Source organism: Cotesia typhae, unplaced genomic scaffold (assembly GCF_013202065.1).
Source record: "Cotesia typhae breed Kobodo isofemale line unplaced genomic scaffold, CoteBio_Ctyphae contig_4, whole genome shotgun sequence".
NCBI lineage: Eukaryota > Metazoa > Arthropoda > Insecta > Hymenoptera > Braconidae > Cotesia > Cotesia typhae.
In genome coordinates, this window is record NW_027423748.1 from 8,882,351 (window position 1) to 8,909,117 (window position 26,767).

General features: G+C 33.1%; 1 long non-coding RNA gene across 1 annotated transcript in view; it reads right to left on the reverse strand.

Annotated features, from left to right (window-relative positions):
* The window catches only part of LOC141526909 (uncharacterized), a 56,940-nt gene that overhangs the window by 9,111 nt on the left and 21,062 nt on the right, over positions 1-26,767 (reverse strand). Inside the window, exons 3-4 of the long non-coding RNA XR_012479100.1 lie at positions 14,292-14,329; positions 4,900-5,005 (exon numbers count right to left, since the gene is read on the reverse strand). This is a non-coding gene — a long non-coding RNA (uncharacterized LOC141526909). The remainder of the gene's footprint in view (positions 1-4,899; positions 5,006-14,291; positions 14,330-26,767) is intronic.

The following is a 26,767-nucleotide window of genomic DNA, read 5'->3' on the forward strand; positions in this document are numbered from 1 at the left end:
AGCTTAAATTTGCGAACCACCACGAGTGAATCCTTAAAATGTCGTTGCTCGTGACAGATAAGTAAATAATGTATTCACACAAACATAACCGAACTAAAGAGCTTAAGCATAAATATAAGAATAGGGAGATTTGATTACTCGTAACATAAATATAGAATAAATAAAACGATTATAGTGTAACGTTGAAATAGAGATTGGATGTATTGTGATAGATGGCCGGGTGATGGTTTATTATCCTCGTGGCGGTGTCATGTATTGTAAGTTGTAGGTTGTTGCTGGTAAATGTTGATAATATATAATACGAGATAGGTGATGGTGTAATTCCAATTAAAATATCACAGTCACTTGATTATCGCGTTTGAATATTCATGACCAGGATGATTATTCTCATCTCTCAGTCTCTCTTCTGTTCTATTCACAAGTAATGTTAAGTAAAAGCGAGCTGGGCCAATACACAACACACAACACACAACAGGCAGACGCCGATGGTCTTAGTCTTGTATAGCGACTCTCGAATGATAAAACTATCGTGTGAGAGCGAGAAAGGGAAGCGATGAAAATAATTTAGTGTATGAGGGAGTGAGTTAGTGAGTGAATGAGAGATGTTGTTGTTATAAATCAAATGCTCGAAACACCACCGACTTGTGTGTATGTTCAATTAACTCATCAGGAGTACTATGCTTTACTCTTGCCAGCGGGCTGGTTACATTTTTCTTCTCACCAATCGGTTATACGGTTATATATAGATATATATGAGGAAATAAATAAATAAATATATATATAGATATACATTTAGGTGGGACGGACAGAGACACCGTTCGTCTTTCACCGGATGATTAACTACAGATACAACTTTAATAAATTCAACATTATTACGACAAATATCTTCAATCAATTTTATTTTTAGTTATTTTAACTTTTGTTCTTTTATTTATATCGATTACCCCGGCGGTTAGTATGCACACACACGTTCACGCTCACACTGGCTCGTTAACAGTGCCACGGTGAAAGAGTACCTCGACGTGAATTAAATATCAAAATATTATTTATTGCCGGTTAATAAATGTTAAGTCAATAGACAGTGAGACTCGGCAAGTAGATCCTCTGAGGTATTATATTATAAGGTCCGAGCTTAGCTGGTGAACCAGCTCAGATCTCCTCTCTCTGCTTCTCATATCATGTATGTTTTATTTACGGACAACACCGACGACTTGTAACGACATCTAGGTACTTTATTGCCCAGGGACTCAGATAAATAAAATTGTTTTATGCTAAACATGTCATGTGAGATGGTTAATTGAATATTGGTGGTTGGTTAGTTACTTTTGGGGGAGTCGAGATCTGTTTTTTAACGCGCTTCTATTTACTAGATCAATTTACGGTTACTGATGACAGTATAATGATTTTATAAATTTATTAGACCAGAATATTTTAATTTTAAAAAATTACTAATTTTACGAGGTAAACATAAATTCATTAAATTACAATAAATAGTCTTTTTTCTTTTTTTTAAATTAAGTAAAATATTATAATTTAATGTTTCTAATTTTTAAATGTACTCAAAATATTTTAAAGTAAATCATAATTTAAATATTTTACTAATAAAATATTTATCTTAAGTTCTTTATATTTTTGTCACCAAAAAATAAATTACTATAAACAAAAAATTAAGTAATTGAAATTTTTTCATCAGAAGGATCATATCGAAGGATTGAAAAAAAAAAAAAAAAAAAAAAAAAGAACTTTGCGTTGGAGGTGTGTAATGATTGAAATTACGAGATGAATTTAATGGCAGAAGTGTAAAAGTAAAGGCGAATGACTGAAATAAAAAAACAGCAAGAGTGTACAAGAAGTGAGATTCCTTGATGAATTTAAAAATTTCTTGGCCCCGAAAAGATTTAAAGATCAAAGGACCGTTTGAAGATCGAAGTAGTTTCCGATGTCAACGACTCTCAAGCGCGTTCCACCGCATTTGCCCTCGGTAATTCGCGATTCGTGTCGATCGTAATTCTCGGCTCAACTGGCTCTCCTCTCTTCTCTTCTCATCTCGGTGCCGGGCTCGGATCTCGAGTGCGCCGTACAAACACCCGAGAGCATCACAACACCCAGATTTACATGCCGCCTGTGAATTAACACAGGCATGTCCTATCCCAGAGCCCCAGAGTGGCCTTTCCTGTTCGATCGCTTCGAGCAAAACAACGTCAAAACAAACCCCCCAAAATTCCTCTTTTCTTAATAGTATAACAAAGGCTGAATACTAAAGTGTGTCAAAAACATGAATTTATATTTTTTAAAGCTAATAGGATTTTTTTTTTTTTTTTTAATTAAAAGCTCATTAATCAATTAAAAATTTTTCATTAAAAATTTTATCAAAATTTTTCATTTATAATTTTTTTAATTAAGGATTTTATAGCTTGATAAAAAAAATGCTTTATTAAATAATAACTCAAAAATTAAAAAAAAAAAATTACTTAATATTAAACCACAATTTTTAAATAAATCCACCCTGGAACCCGCAATTATTATTACTTATTGCAGTAAGTAAACTAAAAAAAAAGCTACAACCTCTCGGGGTTCGGGGTCGCGATGATCGTGAGAGCCAGGAGGATGTCCGTCCTCATATTTGCGTACTGATCAGTAAATACACGAGTCTAAAAAGCTCAAGAGCGATATATCTTAAGTAAAAGTCAAAGTTTGTTGTTTGCTTTGGTATTCGTAAGGTTACCGATGGGCGATTCTAGTAAACGATTGGGCTGGTATCGCTCACCGATCACGATTCGCCCACGGGACCATGATCAACAACAGATCCGATGTAGAATCCGCTCAATATCAGTTGTCATGAACCCCTTGAGATCTTTTATAAATACACAGTCTAGAATCTGGAGTCTGGAGTCTGGAGTCGGCAGTTAACAGCATTACAATGCGAGTATGCATGTGCTTCAGTGTTGCAGATAGGGACAATCGTTTATCTAGTTATCCTAGTTATCCAGGGCTATAAGATCTTGTTCTCGGTGCTGATGGTGTTGTTCTGGTATTTTATTGTGCAGTAGGTGCGCTCTATGCTCTATGGCTGCCATTGTTTGCCCGGTAAATTTCCCATGGATAAAATTCCCTCTTCACTACAAGCGGGTTCAATGTCGTCGATAAAATCGATAGAAATGCTCACTGCCGAGGGCCACTGCCTGCTGCAGTTTGCTGTTGTTGCTGCTTCTGTCGAGCTTACTGCTACCGAGCGTCACGAAGAGCTACGAATTGCAGGACTATTGCACGACATACTACACCAGCTACTAAACTATAATAATAATGATAGTTCTGACAATAACTGGAGCTTAGATTTATAGAGAGTTGGTGAAATCTTTGGTATCAAAGTTTGGAGAAAGAGAAGAATTTTGATGACAGCAAAGAAACTATTTGGAATTTTTGGTCACACAAAAAACTTAGTGTTCAAAATTTTTGTGTTAAATATTTAACACTTCAATGTGTAAATTTAACATTTATTCTGTTAATAAATCACTAAATAAAATATTTTTTGTAAATAATTGGATGGAATTATTGAGTTTAAAAATTAATGAAATTTTCCAAGTATGAGATTTTTGATCTTTAAATATTTTTTTTAACATCGATGACGATTTATAATCTATTATACATGATAGTAGACTAGAACTAGACCGAGTGAAGGTAAGATACGTAATATGTAATATGTAATATGTTGTATAAAGTATATAGTGTGTTGTAAATATTGAAATAACAGAAATAGTAATAAAAAAGAAGAATTGGTGATTTATTACCCGCCAGCGGAATATTACGAATGAACGTCAGGCGGCGGTCATAGGCGGCGGGATAGGAAGGGGGTGGGTGGCCCGTGCATAAAACGAGTTGTGCCAGATTCGACAAAATAAATCCGAGGTACTTTGGTATAAAACGTTTCAAATCGAATAAAGATCCTAGCACTGATATCTCCCCGAAATTCAGCCGATCGTATCGTATCATACCATTTTATAACGAATATCGTCCAACTAGTTCTGGTGTGTATATTTCTAACATTGTAATGTTCCACAGTAACAGCTACAGATATGTCCCGGTAATGTGTTTAGATATCTGTATCTGCTCGGCATGTATTCGTAATAGATAGATGGATGGTGCACCCCTCTAGAAATCGGTAATAATAAACCTGTTTTTTAAGATCATGGATCACGCGATACCGCAGCCATAGGGGTTTTATCTTTCTTCTATTACTTAAATATACATTTATACAACATTTAATTATTTGACATTTTTTGTTATCATCGGGAAATCTCAAGGCTGTTTTAAATTATCTAAATATTATCAATTTTTTCTAATTAAACTAAAGACTGGTTTTTAAAAATTGAAAATTTTAAATAAAATAGTAAACAAAAAATTGTTTAAATTTGGAAAGTTTATCTTGGGCCAAAAGTCTGTACATTTTGTCAAAGTTTTTTGGAAAAAAATTTTTTTATAGCGAACTAATTTTTATTTTTTGTATTTAAACTGAAAAAAAAAATTTTATCTGAACAGAAAAATATTTTTTCAAGAGATTTAAATTATAAATATCAATTTTAATTTTTCTACAATTTTTTTTTAAAACTTTTTTCCAAAAATTTATTCTCAAATTTATTTGATTCAAATTTTAAAACTTTTTAATAATAAATAATAATTAACGCAATGTTACTAATGATAAATAAAATTTTTAATAAGAAAAAAAAATTTTTTTCTTTTAAATTTGGACAAAAGAAAATTCCTTGTATTTTATTTTCAGGGTTATTAAGATCAAATCGAGCATTTCTGAGATAAAAAATATTTTGACAGGTGTAAAAATAAATAATTAGTGTATTGAATGATAGGAGATGATGGATAAAAATAAATAATGTCTCTCATTACCTGACTTGTCTCTGGATAATCGAATAAAATGGAGGCATCTTGATCATGATCAGGACTCTGCTCGGCTCCACTCGAACTCAGCTCGGTGTAAGCGCTCGTGAGCGTCCTAAAACAACAATGGAGGCATTCAGATGATGTACGAGCAAGTCGGTTGACCCTCTGATTCAGAAAAGGTGTTCGAGAATCGAGAATGGAAGCAGCGTCTGAGTCTGGCTCTCGTAAAATATATAATATAAGATAAACTAAATAAAAAATACAAATATAAATATCTCGAATAAGATTAAGTGGGAGAGGAAACGGAGGAAGACAGAGAGCCACACGTGTGGGTGTCAGTTTAATGCTGTCTTCACATGTACACCACATTTAAATCCTCTGCGTGTACGTGTATATTACACGGCTAATGGCGAGCCTCTGATTCGCCGATTCCGCTGTTGCTGTCGAGGAGAAAGAGAATGAGAATGAGTAGTGTGGAGGACGGGGACTTGAGCTTTTACGGGCCTGATTAAATATATATTAAAGAAGAAGAACGAGATTAATAATAATAACAAGAGATGTGGCCTGTACACCGCAGGGGTCGAGGTATTTTCGAGGGGTTACCTCGCGAGTTCCTCTATTCCTCGAGCCTCGAGGTAAGGGTGTGGTCTTGCGGCCATCTGATCTCCTTTTGGCCTCTTGCTCTTACTTTTACTTTTTATTTTATTGCTCTTTTACACGCGTGAAGATAAACCCGAGCTGTATTATATTGGAGGCTCTTTAACCAGAGCTCACTACACCCAAACGAGACGCACCAACAAATGGACCTAACAATAAAATAATACTTTATATAACCCTTATCTTAACTAACTCGTCGCGTTATTGCTTATTTTATTAAAAGATACAATTTTTATGAAACAATCGTTTGATAAATTTTTTATAAAAAATATATTAATTATATTTAATAATTTTCTTATTAAAAAATTTTTTAATTTAAGAAATTTTAATAATTATAAGCTTTTATTCATTAATTAAATTTTTTTAGAACAAAAAAAAAAAATTAATAAATTTTTAAACTTAAAAAAAAATTTTTTTTTAATATAATAATTTTTTTTTATGATTTTTTAATTTTAAAAATTTTAATAATTGTAAGCTTCACAAAAATTCATAATTTTTTTCTAAACGACTAATGATAAAAGAAATCTTTGAAAATCAAAATAAATAAACTACTTAAAAAAATTCCGTTGATTCCATTACCAATGATATCTCTCCTCCACTCTCTGGTCTGCACCAAAAAAGCCATTTGCATAGATTTAAAATCAACGAAATTGAAACTAAAACTAAACCGAGTTATAACGATTATTTATACACAGGCGAGCAATAAATTTAGGCTAAGTGAACCCCCGGTTAAATGACTCGTCTGTCTGTCTATATAATGTATAACTAGTTGTTATATTATTATAATGATTATTATTTTTCTAGCTCATAGACCCACAACGATTATATTAGTTTTTATTGGAAACGGAAGTCGACACTTAACTACCTCACAGCCGTCGTCAAGGTACACCCAAACGTTACAATAAAAACACGAATTAATGCGAGTATTAATATGAGTTATCAGACTCATTAATAATCCGAAAAGATAAAAATGAGGATCACGGTGAATCCGTCACTGTCCATTATAATATTTTCCTCTTAAGTCGTGAGCTTATTTCATTTAAAAAAATTTTTTTTTATATACTTTCATTTAAAAACAATAATTTATTTTTGTATTGTGCTGGTGGTTTTTTTGTGGCCAAGATTATGATTGAGGAGGGGAATACCGGGTGTCCGTGAAAATGTTTGCGTCTAATGAGCCGATCATAATGGGCACGGCCTGGCCTCGACGAGCCTCCGACGTACAGTAGCAAGAATACTTGGACGAAGTACACGGGGATACTGAGTTGGTTAACTTTGACTTTACTTCACTTGGCTTTATCTTTTGCATTAATTTTCTTTTTTCTTTCATAAGATTTTATTTACTGTTCTATATTTTGAAGAAAAAAATTAATTTGATTCTCAAGAAAAATTTTCAAAGCTAAAAAAATTATTTTTAAAAGCTTTATCATCTTTAATTTAAAATCAATAAAAGTCCATTTTAAAAATTTTTAATAATTAAGAAAAAATCAAACAGTTAGTCTGTAGCTCATAACACAATTATTTTATTTGCAATAAAATACTGGAAGAAATAAATGAAGAAACTTATTGACTCCATTATGAAAATTAATTAAGAACCGAGTTACAATGGACAGATATTTAAATTTATAAGTAATATAATGACGGGTAGAGGTCAAGGCTTTAGAGCCGTATTTGCGAAAGTAAAGAGGGTGCTGGGAGAAGCAGCTCGTGCAGCGAGATAAGTCATAATAGCGTCCAGCATACCACTATAAATTTATACAGTACAAAGTATATAATACAGTGAGTGTACCCGTGCTAATATGTATATTTTATATTTTATATTGTATTGTATATTGTGTATATGGTACCTGAAGAGGAGAGGGCTCAGCGTTGTTAATAGTCAACACGGGATCACACCGAGATAGCGCGCTAATGCACGCATTTATTTGAAATATTAAACCGTGCTCCAAGTGGTGTAGTGTGTGTGTGTATTTTTACTGCATATGCATTCGTGTACACACAGTCCGATTGCTGGCTTTCGGGACAATTATTAATGATGATAATTAGCTCAAGATTTTAACCAGACACAACGTGGCTTCACTGTGTTTGAGCTCGAGAAATTTTAATATGATAAAAAATATTGTTCATTAATTATAGACGTTTTTGCATAAGAGTCTTTTATTTTAATTGTTGAAATAATTAATAATTTTTGAGTATTAATGGATAGTTTTATTAGTAATTTATGAAAAAGAAAAGCTAAATTTATTGGAGTCTAAATTTTCTATAAAGGACTTAAAAAATTTTAATTGATTTTTAAATTTACTGATATAATAAAATTAATTTTATTCAAGAAAAAAAATTTTGGAGCAAGAGTAAAATTTTTTATTATTTTTTTAATCAAGCAGAAAAATTCTTAAATCAAAAAAAATTTTTTAGTTCAATTTTACTTGATTTAAAATCATCAAACTTTTCAAAATTATTATTTAACTTCAAGATTTTTTCCTCTTAAATACATTTTATTTTTATCAATTTTTTTTAAATCAACCAACATTTAAAATTTAATAAGAAATATCTCTGGATCAAAATTATAATTCAATAAATGCTAATAAATTTTTAATTCCGTCACACCCCCACACATATAAATATACTTACTACAAAAAAAAAAAAAAAATCTACAATAACATAACAAGACTTAATCGAACCTAAAATAGGTATATCTAATGTCCCAGCCTATCTTGATTGCAAAAACATATATGGATGAGTATGAGTAAGTAAAAAGGCGACTCATCCTCGAAATCGAACGACGACCCGTACAATTCATTTGTTGGAATCTTCGGATGCATATCGCACAATAATACTCACACATGCTAAATACAATACGGGTTGTTTCGCGATTAAGTGAAAGGGCCGGAGATTCGGGAACCGCGGGCATACAAATGAACATAAGAATGCTCGGCGTTGAGATGGAGGCGTTTTGGTCTGCGGTCTTTTATTTATATTTATATTTATACATGTGTGTGGTGTGAGAAACTCGTGAGCCCGGGATGACACTTCTCTAAGGTGATTTATACGCTCTGCTCTGGGTGACCATCATCATCTCACGGAAAGATCTACAGGATCTCCCAGTTAGTTAGCCGCTCAACTTATTCTGTGCATACGCCTCGGACGATGGTTAAGTTAACCTCCCAAGTAAATGCCTGCATTCATCCTCTCATTCTCTTATTTATATATGTTTATGTTCGTATATATTTATATATATTAGTAATACGTATATTTACGACTACAAGAAAAGAGTGGAAGTAAATATGAGGTGTGCTTGAGTATTGAGGAACTAGGTTGCTCAGTCTCTATCGCGTTGGGTGGTACAACATACAATATTTTAGTTACGGGAAAGTAAAGAAGAAATAAATAAAAATTTCCATTAATGCATACCCCAGTGACAACTATGAATTACGGCTTTTTGCTAAATTATCTCGTGATTTATGATAAATAGTCCATCTCTTCTGATACATCTCAAGCATTAATATTAATTATTGTAAATTATTTATTATTTTATTAATCGTTTGTTATCTCACTCGAGCTCTAATTTAACAGCCGGCTAATGTAATAAATAATAAATAATACCAGCCCCCCTCCATATCCTCCATATCCTTCTTCCTCTTCAGTTGTTAAGTATCTAAGATGTGAATTATATATCACTGTATTTAACCCAACGTTTTTATTTTATCAGTTTATTTGCGCGTTAAGATACGAATGAGTGGTGCCCTCAACGATACATTTAAATAACTACCTCACCTAGACCCTCCACCGGAGGCTCCACTCGAGAGCCGGCCGATTAATCATTTAGCTTATTCAATATCTCACGGCTAATGTGTCGAGTGAGATTATTTGCTTCCCGGTCGAGCGAGCTCTTTAAATCCCTTTATTTTCTTTTTGTTTTAAAACCGGGTTTTTAGTTCCTGCTGGAAAAATTGGGGGAGGGTAGTTTGATTTTGGAAATTTTTGATTGATGGATGGTGACGCTGTGAAGTCTTGGTTTTGAGGGCTGGATTGACAAGATAGTATCTAAGAGTGACAGGATTTAATTTTTAGATGATCTAGATTTTAATTTTTTGAAAACAAAAAAGTTGTTGTTTTTTGTCGGTAAGTTGAAATTTTTTGAGCCTTGATAAAAAATTGAATTATTCATTGATTCGTTATTTTGATAAGATAAATTAATTTAAAATTATTATCTGTTGTAAATCGGTAAAAAATTAATTAAAAAGAAATAATTTTTAATCGAAGAATTTTTTTTTTAATTTTGAGTACGTTTAATTAAAAAAAAAAAAAAATCTTTGAATTAATAAATTTTTTTTGACTTTAGAAAAATTTTAAATTTGAAGTTTTTTTTTTTTTTTTTTTTTTTTTTAACATAAGTAGATTTTTAAATCCGATAGAATCACTCGTAGATAAAAATAATAAAACAACAACAGCCCTTCTACGCTAATACAAGGCAAGTAAAACTAAAACAGTGAAGTATAAAGATTGAAGACTGATATGGGCAGTTTCGGATCCTCGTGCAGACATAATATTTTACCTCTGTGCCCCAACTGAGCACTGCTAGCGCACTGGATCATTAATCACTATTATCTCGAGGTAATTTTTCTTCGATATAATTTCGTCTGTTTACCCCCGTCGCCTCTTTCAAGTAAGACACATACAGACAAGTTCTTCATACTCATGCGTATGTACAGAGTGAGGAGTGAGGAGGTGTACTGGTGCTGAAAAACTCTACTCGGCATTCTTGAGCGCGTTGCCAACGTAATTCGTTCCCCCCGTCGGACGTTGAGTATGCCGCGTTAAATAATCGCGACCCCGAGGCTCGTCGGCTCTTCCTTCACATTCAATATCAGTACTCGTTACTCTCCACTGGATAAAATCCTACGAGGGCGCTTTAATATTAATATATTTGCCAAGCTAAGTAATTTTACACATCTATTATTATAATTACAGTATTTCTGTAGTTTTACTTTAAATATTAAATTACAATATTAAGTACGCATATTTTCATTATTATTTTTTTAATTTTTTTTTTAATAATAATAATAATAAAAACATTAAAATTATTACTGTGAAATATTTGCACAACTTTGAAGTAATAATGTAAATGTATGAACCCTTTTTTCAGCCTCTTGTTTTTACGCTTTAAACACTAATTCCTGTCCGAGCACTTCACTTATATTGTAAGCAAGTTTATTTACACAGTTAATGCTGGTACTCAGTGTCGTCTTCGTTCTCCTCATCGTCGCGAGTCACGAGTATTATGTTTGAGAGCCAACAAAAAAAACCTCCTTTCGCTCTGCCCCTCTCCCTCCCCCCCTCTAACGTATGTTAATTTATACCCAGGCGCTAATTCCCCAGCAAGAAGCCACTGAGGGCTCTTGACGTATTACTATGCAAAGAAGCTAAATAAATTTAAAAAGTTGCCAAAAAAACCTCCGTATAAATAACAAATAACAAATAAATCTGTAAGACAACGGAGCATGATTGAAATTTACAAATCTCGAGAGCATCCTTTGCGATTATAATTATTGGGCAGTATCGATGGCACGTGTGTCGAATCACACTCATAAATTCAAGAGTCAACTTTAATGTAAGATCAATCGCGAATAGTAATAATTCTGTTGAAAATTTATTTTTATAAATTATTTATTTTAGTTTTTAATTTTTTTTTTTTTCACTTCAAATATTTTTATTAAAAGTATTTTATGATTTTTAAACTTCTTGTTACATTAAAGACTTTAATATAAATATTTTACTCTGCAATAAAATTTATATAAATATTTCAAAGTAATGAAGAGAAAAATTAATATAAAAATTAAGAAATTAAACAACTGAATCATTTTAATTTCAATTACAATGCATTGATATCGAATTAGAAAAAAATTACATTGCAGTCGCTAATGTGTAGGTCACGGCATCTAGCGGCAAAATCCCGAAATAGATCGAGCGGGTCAGACGGCAGCGTAATAACTGCTACTACTACTTACTTATATTTAACTCGTATTGCTATCGCTATTAAAAGCTATACTACTACACTATGTAAGTGATGGAGCAACAGAACGCTCCAGACGAGAGGCAATCTTCCCTAATTAACACATTTAAACTAATCAAAGTCGGTTGGGTCATTCCTATTTAGTAAGAACCCACTCGCTTAGATTTAACAACCATTCCTTTCTTAGATTAATTCTAATTATTTATTATACACAGCAAGCAGTGGGTAGACACTCACTAAAATCATAAATAATTTTTATATTTTATTTTACTACACTCACATAAATTTTTGGAAAGTTTTTTTGTCTTAAAATATAAAAATTTGAAGTTCAATGGCAAGTTTACGAAATAAATTAACAATTTTTGCACGGTAATATTATGATATTTTCTTGTTTAAAATTTATTTACGCCTCGAAAATAAATTTTTTAAGTATTAAAAATTAAATAATAAAATTTTTGTATTTTTAAAACACATTGGCAAAATTTTAGTAAATAAAAATTTCTATTAGAATTATTATTAAAAAAAAAAAATATAATTATAGTCACAATTCTTCTAAAAAATTTTGGGAAGAACTTGCTTCTTTTTTACTAACGGATACAAGCCTTCAGAGTTTTAATTTAGCCCTAAAGAAGTAATAAAACGAATGAATTGCTCTCCTACCCTACATTTTTTGTGACTTGTTTTAAATTCAAAGGAAATTTTTAATTCAATTGAATTCAAGTCTTTTTAAATAAATTTTTTGTTTTACGTAATACAGTAAAAGAACAGAGGAATACATTAAAGTTACGAGAGAATGAGAAATGGAGTTTGAGATGAATATAATTGTTATGTAAAAGTAAGAAGTAAGAAGCCTTTGCTGATGTCGCGTTCTCAAGATTCTTCCAATCGTCAGATATATTTGTTTTTATTTTTATTTTTGTATATAAGTGTGTATAATATATAATAGCCGTGATGTTTGTGCCGTGGAGCGAGTGCTCGAGTAAAGATCACCGGTACGATGTGCGATGTGACCTGAGATAGAAGATAGTGGAGCTAAAGTTGCATTGAGGATAACTCTGGACTCTGGTTGATACATTCGCGCGTGTTTAACACGTGCCTAGTTAAATTTTTGTGATATATTCTTCAAAGTTAGCGGGACTGAAGGAATCTTGAATTTTAATTTAATAAAAATTCCCGAAATTTTTATTTTTAAAAAATTTCATGATTAATTATTTGTTATTTAATATATAATTTAAGATCTTTAATTATTGCATTAGTTGAAAAAATTAATAATTTTAATTATTCAATAAATTCTTCACTAAACAAAAATTCCTATTAATATAAAATAAATTATAAATTAAAAAAGTAATAAATAATTTTAATCATTCCAATAATAAATTTTTTTGAAAGAAAAATTGTAGCTTTTGTTGATTAAATAATTCAATTTCAATGATTTTAATAAAATTTAAAACATAAAAAATTGAAAATAAATAAATTTCAAAAAAATGAAAAATTCTGATATAAATTTTAATAAAATCTGTATCTTCCTCTCTAAAAAAATTTCTTTTTAAATTTATCAATAGACATTTATAAAACATGAAGAATATAATATAATTAAATAGAACAGAAGTAATATCGTACGTTCGGCGCCATCTGTGTATGCACATGTGGACTACGCACATGGTGGATTGTAGTCTGAGTATTATGTAGCTGTTATATCCATATACCAGTCAGTATAGCCACTATAGAGACTGCAGAGTGCGGTGTAGGTAGTTTGAACGAGTTTCTGCTCTAAGCGGTCTTTATTCTTCATTCTATCGGTCGATGAGTGCTCGAGCACGACAAAAATAAAATAAAGCAACATTTGTAAAAACCGCTGAACTTTTTTTCGTGACACTTGTTTTACAGTAAACAGTTACGTAATTGATAGACAACTTCGGTACTACTGATCTTTTTTTTTGTAATTTAAAGAAAAGTTCGCGCTTTCTTATTATTGGAGTGTAATTGAAGCACCAAGACCAATAATAATAATAATAATAATAAATTAATTTAGGCTGAAGTCGATTTATTAATAGAACTTTTTATAATTTCTCAAAATATAAATTGAATTTCTCGGGGGCTCGGGATGTCATTAACTCGAAAAAGCCAAGTATACCTTAGTATAGGTAGTAATAGAGAAAAATGGTGAGGAGAAAGGCGGCTCGGAGACGCCCGGAAGGTCTTTTCATCCGGATAAATATTTGAAACGTCTCCTGACAGTCTTGAGAGGTTCATTAAGCAGGATTACCAACGAGCGACGACTACTCATATCGGCGACTTAGAATTCTCACCGTGACGCATGAATCAAAGTATTCGAGTCTTGATTCAAATGGAACGAATTAGTTGGTTCTTGTACCACCCTCCAATGTCTTCGAATTCGAACCCAAGTCTTAAGCCACCAGAATAAGAACCAAAAGCTTTCACACCTCTACCTCTACCCCCCACCCATTCACTCCTTCATTCATTATTCCGAACTATATTACCCGTGACTCTTATCTGTCGCACACACTGACACATTTTCCTGCTTGATCTGTTGAATTAGTACCAATACTTCAGACTTGACATCATTCTACAGATAGTCTATCATTTTATCGTAATTTATAATCTATCTAAGTTGATTCATAGTGACAACTTTGAACCGTCTTTTAAATTTTAGAATTTAAATTATAAATAGGATCAATTATCAATAAGATGATATTAAATTACTTACCAAGCATTCTTTTTTCCATGCGAGGTTGAAAAATTGTCCTAAAACAGAAAAAAAAATTTTTATTTAATTTTTTTCATATTTATACACCTTATTATTATTATTTAAAAATATCAATATGTTAAATTTTTTTTTTTTTTGTTAATTAGAAATTGAGAAAATTACAAATTAATTTTTTATTGAATTGAATTAAATTTTCTATTTTAAATTAAATTAAAAGAAAAAATCTTGAATAAAAAAAAATAATTTCTAAAGATGTAATTTTTTATTTAAATAATTTTTCTGCGTGATTAAATTCTTCAAAATTGTAGTAAAAATAAATAAATCATTAAAAAACACCTAAACCTCATCAAAGTAACCTGATTACTTTAAAGCAATATCAATCTTGAACCAAAAGATTTACAATCACAAATTCGAGACATAAGCGTCATAAACCCTTCAGGTATCATTTAATCGAGAATAACTTACAGTCTATAACATGATGAGAGCGTCAAGCCAACAGCAGTTGAGGATGATGTATGCATTGAAAACTATTAAGCATTAAGTATTAAAGTACCCAGATTGCATTACCTCCCTCGCATCCCACAGATTGCCAGGACATACATGTGTTCGCTATAATGCCTCGTTTCCTGGAACCACGACTGCCGAGACTGAAGTAAGTCGGGAGGACCTCGATAACGAGGAGCGAAGATTCGCTTAAGCAAAATTGCCACTATTATTTTTATTATATTTTATTTATTATACGCGCCGACCTTAATCCAACCTGGCGGCCTCGATATTGCAACCAGCACGACATTTCTTCGGGCGTGTACAGCCCGGATGTGCAATGCCGATAAGGTTATTCCCTTTATTCCCTCAAATAAATGTATTTTATGATAACGTCGATGAAGTAAAATGTAACTGCAAAAATTATCCTTATCAAAGAGATAAATCTGCACGATACATTGTACAGAGTTTTTTATACATGAACATTCATACATACAAACACATAGATATACTTGCTGTAAAAACAACAATAATAACTATCTTACTTTTTAGATAATGAATGCTTTAATGCTTGTACAGATATGTAATAAGATGATACTACGCTTGTTATGTTATGTTATGGTATTTTATAACTTTACTTTACTTAGAACATAAATATGATTGGCTCAGATCGGTAGTACATTTTTTCAAGCATCATTTATTTTCAATCGACATAATTTTATTAACTACCTGTAAAAAAATTTTCTAATATAGCTTGATATGCACACGTAATTTTTTTAATTTTTAATCTGGAATAAAACTAGATGTTATCCGCAAGATTTAAGACTTAAGCGCTCAAATTATACCAACAATAATTTAAATGAATTTAAAAAAATCTATGAGTTTAATTTTTTTAATTAATTTAATAATAATAATAAATTATAAAAATAAACTGACTCATTACTGACACCAATAAAAGTACAGTTTAATAACTACAAGTATTATAGTAATATAAATTTATAAACGATCATCCTTTAAGAAATCGTCTCGGTTCATTAACGATCCGCATCATATAATATAATATTATATGAAATGGTATTTTTCACTTATATAAAATATATATTATATTTATTATACACACTCTAATTTTTTTTCCCTTATTCTGCGGCGTGTTTTTCCACTGGTCTTATTTCCTCGGCATCGAGTCTTTTTCTTCACGCACCATTTTTCTTTCCCAATTCTTTCACACTTACGCGCTCCCCCGTTCTATTTTATTTCATTCTTTTGTGTACAAACGCTCGCGAAAGAGCCCCACGAATTTTTTTCCGCGAGGAAAATAAGAAAAATTTAAATCCTCTCAAAGACAACTGCAGAGACAGTATTGAGACTGAAGAGGGTCCGCAATCGGTTCGAGATTCATGCTTGAGCAGTATGCAAAGTGAATTTTTTTTAAAAGTAAATCAATACGTGTGCTTTTAATTAAATATTTTTACTTTAATGTGCTTAAAGTTTTTGCTCAAGGTGAGACATAATAAATTATTATCAAATAGTAAAAATTTTTATTTTTATTTTTCCGTGTATTACATAATTTTTTAATAAGAATTATTCTAAAAATTAGTAACTAATTTAATTTGAACGGCAATAATTTATCAAAATAAAATATAACTTTCACAAAAGAGCCAGCGGTGGGCAATTAATTTAAACAAGTTCCTACTGAACGGTCGAGCGAGCAAAGCAGAGGAAGAGGTCGAGGAATTCCCGAAACCTCGAGTCTAAATTTGAGATCGATCTCATCTCATTTCATCTTTATCCTCGTCTTTATTTGCTTTGCTCGGATTGAAACGAGCCCGATACAAAATAGGAATCCACAGAATCTAATTAATAACGGATCGGCGCCTAATTCCGTCTGTAACCTCTAGTGAACCCGTGTAGCGATTGTTATCTGACTCATCCTCCAGCAGTTAACGTCAACTAAAAACGGTGTATTAAATAATGTGAAGCGGTCTTCCATCGATCATACGGAGCAAGTTGGACCAGGCTGTAGGCCAGAGATTTAAATTGAAACGTTCGGTTGTGAAACAATAAAGGAAGTGGTCGGTGCGAAATTAAACAAGCCAATATCTTGGGCGGGGGACCACCTCAAAGGAACTTTTACACCCGATTGGGCGCCGACCACTCGTTCTGCTCCAAGAGAAATCCCTGTGAGCTACCACTCCGTTGAAAGAGTACAGAGCCAAGGGGTTGCAAGAATTTCTAATAACGAACGTCCCACCGCAGCTTCACTCGCTTCTATGTGGACCTTCAAACTATTTTCAATGAGTATGCACTGTTAAATGTTGGGATTGACATGCTTAGAGTAGTATGCCATTGCATGTACTTAGTTTTCGATAAGATTGATCTCGTTTTTTGAGATAAGGCACGTGTTGAGTTGAGTACCGATTTAATTTAATTGAAACATTTTTTTTTTTCAAGGTTTTGCATATTTAATTTCATTTATTTTTATTCAAAGTAATTTTATGCAGCGTGAATTAATGGAATTATTGTTAAATATTTGATTTTTATTAAAATAAAATGAGAAAAATATTTAAATAAAAAGTAGTTTTATTTTTTTTTTACTTAATAAATTTTAATAAAGAAAATTTTCAAAAAATTCAAATTAAAATTATTAAAAAAAATTTTTTGGAGGAAAAATTTGTCTAATTTTCTCAATTTATTAAAATAAAAATGATCTAAAATTTATTTTAAAAATAAAATAGAAGATACTTATTATTTTTGAGACGTAAATAGTTGATTATTAATGTAGACTTACATAGCAAATTTTTGACAGCGAATAAAATGAGCAAACAAGCTTCAAAAGAGGCTTCTGTGGCTGAATAAAATTGCTTATTGGTCCTCATTTGCTTAGCGCGTTCTTTTTGATTCTGACTTTATCTCAATCCCTTAACTTTTCATTTTATAAAAATTCTCATTCCTCAGTTGGTAGATTCGTTTTTTCTTGGAGGCTTTTTCCTCTTCCTCAAGTGTATTCGTGTTAGTTTTATTTGAGTCTTTGTCTTTCTTCCTCGTCTCGGCATTATCATCGAGGACGATCGGAACCGATTAGACCCGCATCCATTCTTACGTTTCGACGATTGTAACACGAGAATCAAATCAACCCGCCAGTCGGCGGGATAGTATTATATAAGTAGTCTCTGCTCTTTCTCGCTATCACACGCCGGATGTAAATAAAACCAGTCGAAAAGCAGTCTCTTGAATGATTTTAATCAACCGTTCTTTGGGATACGTTTGTGGACTCAAATTCAATTTCAAGGCATTATTTTCAATTGACCTAATCCATAGCCCCCCTCATAGATAGATATACATACTCTTCATCCTCATCCCTACCCCTATATCTACACTATCCCTTTTTCTTTTCATTCCCGTTCGCTTAAAGTCTAACGAACCATTTGAAATTTATAATGTTACTAAAATATTTTTTGAGCATCTCTACTTTCCTTCTGATGTACCGTCAAAGTGAAGAAAATTTTATTTACTAGACAAACTACCATAAAATTACTTACAAAAATGATAATAATAATTTATTGATTGTAAAAATTGAAAATAATATTGATCTCATAAAATTGCTTTAAAAGCAAGCGGTTGCTTGGCTTGAATTTTAACTTCTTGACTTCAGAAATGTTTACCTTCAATTGGTAAATATTTTTATTTAATTAAAAAAAAATTATCTTTTATTAATAATTAAATGAATAAATTTCTTGATTAAAGAAAAAAAAGAAGCAAAATTTCGAAGAAAATATTTTTCTTAAATTAATAACTTTTTGTATCAAAGCTCATAATTTTTGACAGCTTCAATAAAATAAAAAAAATAAAAATACCAAGAACAAGACCTCGCCATTAAATGAATAGAGATTACCGTATCGCTATCATATCACCGAGGCTAGGACTCTTGGGCCTTTCGGAATAAAGAAAAGACTTTAGCTGACAGGACATAAGCAATTATACTGTTTAATGATGGTATAGAATGAAACATATCCGCTTAGCTGGTTGGTGAGCGCGTTGTTTTGGTAATTACTAGCTAATGCCCGAGCCCGTCATTATGTATCCGCTTTATACGCCGAGGATAAGTCCGACTGGCTGTGTAGACTGTATAGACTACATATATAGTCCGGCAAAAATAAAAAATCTAAAATAAAATAAAGGGAGCTCTTATTTCTTTTCTTGGCAATTCTCTCAAGGCTGAATTTATAAATGAGAGAGTATTAAGGAAAAAAAAAAGTTCGGCAAAATGATGAAAAAAATAAATTCGTTTTAGCAACGACCGGGCACCAGGACGGGCGAAATGAGTAGAGAGTAGAGAGTTGAGAGTTTGAGAAGCCAACCGCGGCAATGAATTAAACTGTAATTTTTTAAGTGTCGCGCTCTCCAACCACAAAGACTTTGCTTTTATACCGTAGACTTTGTACCGGCAGTACACTCGCTCTGAGGGAGCAAGAGAAACGCTGACGACGCTTAGGTATATAGTAGACAACTAGTAGAATAAAAAAGCTCCTCGTGAAGACCACGGGGAAGGAAAACAGAGAAGGTAAATGAAGAATAGAGAAAAAAATAAAAAAAAAAGAGGGAGGAGAGTAGATGAAAATAAAAAACTAAGTAAAGTAAAAGTACGGGACTTAGCCGTCCGGACGACAGGGTTTTTAATCCGGCAAGTCACCCTGCGTGGAAATCGTTCCGTTTTTAAATTAAAGAAATAATGGAGGATCCGACGGTCCAACGGCGAGAAAAGAAATTTCAGAAAGACAAGCGGAAGGGGGTGACGGTAAATGAGTAGAGAGGAGAACGTTAAAGACGGACGAACTCATTTGCACTTAAAAAAATGACGAGCGATAAAACGTAACGTCGCGGGAATTAACGTCGCGAAAGCTAAGAAGATGAAAAAGAGGGGAGGGAAATTAAAGTAGAAGAAAAATAACGGAAATCCTCAACACGACCGTTAACAAATGAACGGCCGCTTTATCGGGCGGAAATGATTTTGATTCGAGCAAGCTCCTCATTTAAATCTCGCGCCTGCTCGAGCCCGGCGTTTTCTTTAATTGGATTTTTAATTGCCACGATTCTCGGTACATTAATCCGTCTCCCCCGGTATTTTTCATCGCCGCTTATTCGCGCCTTATTTCTAGTCCGACAGAGCGACTCCCAACCCCTGTTTCGGGATTGTTATTCATCCTGGTCCCCAGTAGTAGAACCGGGTAAGTATCTACAACGTTATTACATTCCTCAAGGCTGAGATTCTTATCGGTTTTGGGCGGCCTACCCCCGAGGGAACGAGGAGTTGATACTCTATTTGTGTTCTCGGATCGATTGACACTGGCTAGTTTTTAGGCTATTTGTTGTCAGGGCAAGTGTTCAAATAGTTAGACCATTGGTAATTATTCTTCGGATTTTATACAAATCACAATATTTGTCCTTTAGATAAAATATCGAGTCAAAAATTGTGAAAAAAAATTTTCTGCACCAATAGATAAAAAAAGATTATTAATCATATTCTTAGCAAAAAAAAATTGATTAAAAAATTTTAATTTTAAATAAAATATAAAAAATTCAAAAAGTGTCAAAAAAATTTTTTTCCTTAATTTTTTAAACCTCTTAAAATTCTAAAAATATATCGCTATTAATTCAGCAAAGTCTAAGGACGACACATAACTCTCTTATCCTAGCGAATTGTTTAAAATTATTACAATCCTCATACAACTCAGCTAACAACCCGATGAGTTGCCCAAAACCCAGCAAGCTCCCTTATCCTCTCTCCGTCCTCCCTCGGCAGAATTCGGGGCGAAACGGTGCGGCAATAATAATCGCAATAATCGCAATCCGTCGGCGCTGGGCCAATTTGAATATGAATCCGAGTGCGAACAATGTCATCGGGGGCTTATATAGGTACGTGCCGTATCTCCCCCACGAATCGCAGCACCGGTTCGGTCCGGGTGGAGCTTCTGCTTCTGGTTCGAACTCTCCAAACTCTAAAGCTTTCTCTCTCTCTCTCTCTCTCTCTCTCTTTTCTGGCGTACTCGCTAACTGTCCGTACTGTTAGTTAGTTAACTAGCCCGTCGCGGTGACAGTCACGTAGCGAAACGCCCGAGTGGGCTGGGGACCGACACATTTGAATCCGGAACTCTCATCAGAATCAACGCTCGCTACGTTTAACCCGATAATTAAACTCGTCCCATTCCCCGTAACCCTCAGTCTACAACAGACCCCGTGACCGATCCTCATGACTACTCCAGTTCCGAGTCTGCGAGACCGTACACACTTTTCTCTATAGAGGAGCAACAACAACAGCAACAGCAGCAGACCAACGGCGTAACGCGGTACAGCCATTTCAAACTCTAGGGGAAATTGCGAGTAGAGCTACAAATTTACATTCACTCTGCTCGACTATACTGCTCTATGTTACGGCCACTGTTGGCTCTCTTTCTCTCTCGTTCAGAGGCTGTCTCTTTTAACGACCCTCTCTAGTTTCATACCCACCCTCTACTCATCGTATACGATTATATTCAAGTAACGTGAGAAGACGAAAGACTCATTTATATATTGCTACTGGTACTCCAACTCCAACTCCAACTCCAACTCAAACTCAAACTCCTATCCAGCCCGGCTATACTAGCTACTGAGCTATATAACCCAGTCGTCGGTAAATTAAACGGCTTTTCGAGATAATATAAGTCGAAGAGAAGTTTAGTAAATTAAACCAACTAACTGATGGGACATAACTCACGATGTATATTACTGTTACTTTTCATTTGCATAACAACTAACTAGAAGTTTTTATTTTAAATTGTTTTTAGGAATTTAATTATTAATTTTCAGGGTATACTCAAGTTAATCAAAAATATTTTTGCTTGATTCAAGACAATCAAATGCTTCAATGTAATTTTTTTTTTAGTTTTTAATAAATTATATCGACGTTCTAATTAGCAATAATTGTCTTATAAATAAGGAGTTAGACCAATTTCTAATTAGACCGTCGATATGATTCATATAAAAATTTTTTTATACATTAAATTTTCACTGAAAGTATCTGTATCTATAAATATAAATTTTTTTACTGTCAAAAAATTAATTTGAAAAAATTCTTTGACCAAAAACATAATTTAAAAGCGTTTGGTAATTTTAAATCAAGCTAAAAAAATTCTTAAAAAATCAACCTTGAATTTCCTCTCAAAATTTCAACAAATAATAATTCCTCTTTCAATTGATATAAATTAAAAAACTCGAGCACAAGCCTCTCCAAGCGCGAGGAAAGCAGACAAAGAACAGCGAGCGTAGGAGTAGGAAGAGCCGCCGAGGTATCCTTTATCCCATAAAGGAGGTCGCGTGGCTGAGAAACATTCGGCAAGTGGATGGTTAGACCCGAGGCGCAGGTAGTAGCGATAGTGGTGACTGGCCCCAACAATTACACCGGAATAAAACCAAATAAAAATCCCGACTCGAGGAGGCAGAAGGTGGATGAGTGCGAGAGTTCCTTTTCTTTCCGTCAACCGGCCATGCAGTAATAGTTTCAGTGATAGTAATAGTAATAGCAATAGCAATAGTTATAGTATCATAGATATAACGGCAGAAAGGTGAAGTGGCGAGGGGTGAATAAAACAAGGCTAGACCAAAATAATGGTTAGATTTCGCGTGGGAGATAGTTGCCATGGGTAATAGGAAACCGTTTAAAAATAGAAGCTACACTAGTCGGTACCTCCAAACGGGCTGAGTTTTATTTCGTGACTGCCACCGTTACCGGTTTTACGTATCCCTCTTACGTGTGTCCCACCGCCCCACCTACCCACCACCGCCCACTTTTTTTCTACATCTCTTCCCTATTCAGGCCCTTTTATTTATCTTATTTTAATATTTATTATGTACCTCTTGTATCCTTTTCCTTATTCTTCTGCTTGATGGTAGTACACTGTGTCATCGTTTCACTGTCGTCAGTTATTGTCGTTTCACTCCACCCTCTTTTCGCTGGAGTAATTGTCCAAGAATCGTGTCTGGTTATTTTCCTAAATAGAGCATGATCTCGTGCGCACATTCGGATATTTTGCCGAGCCCATAAAACTATTTATTTATTTATTCATGTATTGTTTTCAATGTGTTTATATGTATAAATTTCATGCTCATCTATAGCTCTAACTCTAACTCTTACTGATCGAACTATCGAAAATGTGTGTATGTACGATTCAATTGTTAATCTCACGCGAATTCCTTGAAAAATGTCTTGATAAATAAAATCATCTGTCGTCTTATTTCCTCTTTGCCTTTGTCGTGGTTGGCGTTGTCATATTAGTATCCTATTGGATGGAATATTTAAGGAAAATTGTGAAATGCTGGAAAATTGTCGACACGTAGTTGATAATGTCTTTAGGAAAAAATTTTTTCTTGTTATGTATTAAAGAAAATATTAATTTGATATAAAATTTAGAGCAAAATAAAAAATCTCTTTTTTTTTTTTTCTAAATTAACGATAGATAATACAAATTTTTAAATATATTGACCAAATATCTATTAATTTAGATCAGAAAAGCTTTTTTGACATTTTAAAAATTTTGTTTTATTTTTTTGAAAAAAATTAAATCCTGTATTATTTATCATTAATAACAAAAAAGTTTTCTTTAAATTTTGAAAACATTGTCAATCAAAATTTTGTTTTATATTTTGTAAGAAATTGAGCCAAAAACGTTCATGTCAATGTCAATAAATTTTGATCAAAATTTTTTATTTTTGACATTGTAATAAACCAAAAAAAATCCATAACAGACAATATTACTCAAATGACACGACTCAAAAACATTTAAGTGATCTTGTAGATAACCATTTGAGAACAGGTCGCTGCATCTGTCGGCGAATTGGGCAACTTAGCTCCTACGTTCTATATCCATCCCCAAAGTATAGAGTCTGACCAGCGCGCGCCACTCACTTATTTTTCTTGAGCTCCCTCCCGGTTGAGCTGCTTAGGGACACATAAGGGGTTGTGTCCAGTTAAGCACAGACCAGCCCCTCTCCTCAAGACGCAGTCTCAGAAAATTTCCTCGTCCCCATTACAGGATTCTTTTTCTTAGTCCCACCTCGCCCGTCGCCCACCTAGAGCTTTTACTTGAAATCGTAGTTGTAGGTGTATTTGTAGTTGTAGTTGTAGTTGTAGAGGACTAGCTGGCACTCACCCTCGTCTGTATAAGGATAAACCCAACAAGGAACCCACCGTAGAGCTACTACATTCGTCGGCGGAGTCCTAGTTAGTATGCATAGTGCGGGAATTCACTGGGAATGAAATGTCAACCCGAGACTCGTCATTCTGGCAATGTCCTCTCCTCCTGTATCCTTTCCCAGTGTGTTCTCTGTATTTTGTTACAGTGTGTATGTACTACACGCCGACACATGGGTTCTGGGCAAGCAAATTGCTTGAATCCACCCTCGTCATTTTAGTCCAATCTTGTAAGTTGTAAGCTGCAGCCTAAATTTTTTGCTACCTAACTATCTACCTTTTTTATTCCACTTGAAAAATAACCCGGCATTACGTGGGCAACAGCGCCGAGATCAACAATAATCAAATGAGGGAATATGCCCTCATGTAAATATGTATACATTTATTTTGACCTTTTTCTATATTATATTGCTGCCCATGTTCTAATATGTTAGAACATTTTTTAGAAATTACTAAAATTGTTTATAGTTAACATTGAAAAAAATTTATTTTAAATCAAGCGGAAATTTTTTTTGAACCAAGTCAAATTTACTTTAACAAAGAACTTTTATGCTTGATTTGAAGTAAAGAAATTCTTAGAAAGATTTTTTTTGTTCAAGAGTTTTTTTTCTTAAATCAAGTTAATTTTTTTTTTTCAATGTACAATAGACTTCAACCAATAATAATATTTATTTAAAAATAGTGGATTGAAAAAAAAAACCTTTTTTATGAAAAAATGGCAAATTTGATACAAGAAAAAAAATGTGAATTAATAAATTTTGAATTTTGATCCAAAAATAAAATTTTTAAGGACAAAAATTTCTCAAATCAAATAATAATAATATTATTCTGCAACTATAACGAGTAACTTATACTTTAGACAATACAATCCCCATCCTGACTCGTCTCTTGATCTCGGTTCTGCGTCTGAGCTCTCTCGAGCTGTACTACTGCTCATAAAGTCACCGCGTTGATGAAATCGTAACGGAAGCAAGCGTACATGAAGAGAAGCCTTTGACTGCCGACAAGACAAAGCGATTTGGACTCTGTTCAGTTGATGCAGTATTAGTAGTTTCGATATTATATAGCAGTATCAAAAGTAGACCGAGGGAGTGAGGAAGTTGGGGGTGGCTCGTTGGGTATTCTGCATAACCCTTGCTCGTTGAGTTGACTAGTTCGGATATTATTAGCATTGTTAACCAACCAACTCAGCAGAGTAACACACTGCTATCTCCGATACACATCAACCCCTTTTAGACGCGTCAGTTCCCATTCGATAACGCACAAGATCACGGAGTTTGAATCAAGGACCCTTGCTCGTCTAGTTCCTCTTTCCTCTCTCTTTCTCTCTTGAGTTCTGGGACACCTCCTATCCGGCCGAGAGCCCATTGTGCGCTCATTCTCATTTATTTAATGTATACACATGTAACGCTCCCCAAAAATGCCTACGGGCTGCTTTCCTTTACATCCCCATTTATAAGCTCTTAATTGCCGTACTAACGTTATGATGATCCTGTCAAGTGATGTCGGCGGTAAGAGCAAGCAACCCTTTCGACACTTTGCCGACCCAACGGATCATCGTGGGAGCTCCCGCATAGAAAAGGTCCCAAGATTCATCGGCGATTTAATGCCAACGCCTGCTCCCTCGCAATTCACTATTCACATCTCTTCATTTATATTCATATTTTTATTTGTATTTATAATAGTTAAAGAGACTTTAATTCTTTCTAAATATAAATATTTTATTTGAATTAGTCTCGAGAATAATATACATTGTATTTTATTTTTTTCTTAAGAAATTAATTAGTTGCTTTTTCAAGTTTTTCTTAAATAACTCAAAAAAAAAAATTGAAATCACAAAAAATTTTGTCAATAAAAATAAAAACGATCAACGTTGAATTTTTTTAATTTCAAAATTTTTGTAAATAAATTTTGAGGTCAAAAATTGGTAAATTTTTAAAATTTTTTTATACAATAATAGCGGAAAATTTCAGAGATAAAAAAATTTAATTACTAAAAAAAAAAAAAAAATAAATAAATAATTTATTAAAAATTCAATTTTTCTGCTTTTAATATTTAATTTCAAAGTAGTAATTTTATTATTTAATTACACGGTAAAAAAGGAACATTGGAATGTTAACTTTAGTTGAATAAATTCATTGCAAGTTTGAATAAAAATAAATATAAAAAAAGATAAAATAAAATAGTTAAACTATACTCTCAATCTTATTATTACACAAAGTAAAATGAGGATTCGGAATGTACAATGTGAAATGTAGAATGTGCAATGTATAATGTATAAAGTATAACTCTTAATTAAACTTTGAATAATAAATAACGAGGATCCGGAATATAAATAAATAATTATAAAAAAAGGAGACAAAGAGCAATAATAATGTATGGTTATAAATACGTGGAGCCAATTCGCAGCGAATTGAAATTAAGCGGGGGGAGTGGCTCGTTAAGTAATTCGCGTCATTAAGCAGTAATGGTAGTCAGGCTCGTACAAACCACACACATCTATGTTAACTCGTGTACACAGTAAATTATATTCTGTCCTCGTGGTTGTTGTTGTTGTACTTGTATAATAATAGCAGAAGCAGAAGTTGTAGTAGTGGCAGTTGTACTTGTAGTTGTGTAGTTGTTGTAGTAGAATAACCGGGAGAGAGCAGACCGAGTTACGCCATTATTCCGAAACAAACGGCTAACGACCTACCGCTGGGTTGCGATTGGACGAATGACGCGTGATACGCCGTATACACCGAGGGTTGTCAGACCTCGTGGAAGGGGA